This window comes from Triticum aestivum, chromosome 3A (assembly GCF_018294505.1).
Source record: "Triticum aestivum cultivar Chinese Spring chromosome 3A, IWGSC CS RefSeq v2.1, whole genome shotgun sequence".
Lineage (NCBI taxonomy): Eukaryota > Viridiplantae > Streptophyta > Magnoliopsida > Poales > Poaceae > Triticum > Triticum aestivum.
In genome coordinates, this window is record NC_057800.1 from 566,572,604 (window position 1) to 566,574,168 (window position 1,565).

The following is a 1,565-nucleotide window of genomic DNA, read 5'->3' on the forward strand; positions in this document are numbered from 1 at the left end:
AGGAAATGCATGAATCTGGCCTCAACTTGGAAAACCAAGTGTGCCACTGGAAAGATGATATGAAATCGCTTGAAAACGATATAAAGAACGCCGGAATCGGAGTTACGGTTTGGAAATGGCAAGCGATTCAAAAATGACGCCGGTCTGCGATTTACAGCAAGTAGGCATCTAAATGCAATGAGATGAACATGCTACAGCACCCAAACATGACAACAAAATACATGGCAGGGATGCACACAAGATGCTTAACAAAAGTCTAGCACTGAGCTACGGCCAATTCATCCATTAACAGGTTCAAACAAGCACGGCAAAAATGCATATGGCAAACAGATCTCAGACTTAGTGAAATTAACACTTGTCTGGAATTTCAGATCAGGTAGCCCTCTTCGGAGCAACAAAACTACATGTTACAGGACCTGAACATGGCAAAGTAAAGCATGGCATGGAGCTACTCAAAGAGCATAACAAAAGTCCCTTAGTGACCTTGAGCCAAAGGGGATCAGAAAATGCAATTGCAAGCATGTGAACATAGCAAAAACATAATCAGTTTTCAGACTTAGTGAAAACTGACACATGCTGAAACATAACTCAAGTAGGCATGTTTACGACCTCGATGCACTCACTACGGTGCAAGTCATGGCAATACAAGCATACACCCATCAAGAAGGCACAAACTTCAAACTAGAAATGGCAAGAACAATAGCATAGCATGCACGGATCAACTACATCACCGGCAAAATTGCAAACAAGTTGACAATCTGCCCAGATTCACAAAGTAGCAAAAGTAGAGCTCCATTGACTCAAGCTAGGGTGCTCCATAAATGCAAACAAAGGCATGGATGGATAGAGCACTACAATATTAACAAAACTCCCTTACTGATCATCCTCAAAAGAGGCACGGATCACTAGGAAACAACAAGAACATATGCCATCATGAGATAAACAGATCCAGGACTTAATGAAATCACTAAGTCTCTGAAAACAGAATTAGCAAGTGCACCACTTTGCAAGCTTGCACAAGTCACCACACACATCACAAAAATACATGGGTTGCACCTCTGGAAAGATGACAAAACCCTTAACAAAACATATGTAGAACTCAAGGGCATATCATGCACACATTAATCATGGCAAAAATGACAAAAGTGCTAAACGGAGTAGCAGATCTGACAAATAACTCAAGTAGCCCTCTTCTAACAGCATTTCGGGCATCAAGATGAATTCAAATGAAAATGACGCAATGCAATGAAATGATGTACTCTCTCATGTGAACATTTTGATATGCTATATGCATGAATCGTTGCTACGGATGCAAAGTTACGGAGCCGCGAACATGTGCACATGGATCTGCAATTTCTGGGACTTGGTGAAAAAAAACGACCTAGGGTTTACTGTTCATGGATCTGGATCGGATCTCGCGACACTGTGCACCGGCGGCGCGGAAGCCGAGGACGGAGGGGAAGAGGACGGCGGCCGGCGGAGGCGAGGTCGCCGGTGGCCGAGGCGGCTGCGCAGGGGCCCGCGGTGGCCGGAGCTGGGATCGGCCGGAGCTAGGGGCAACGCCG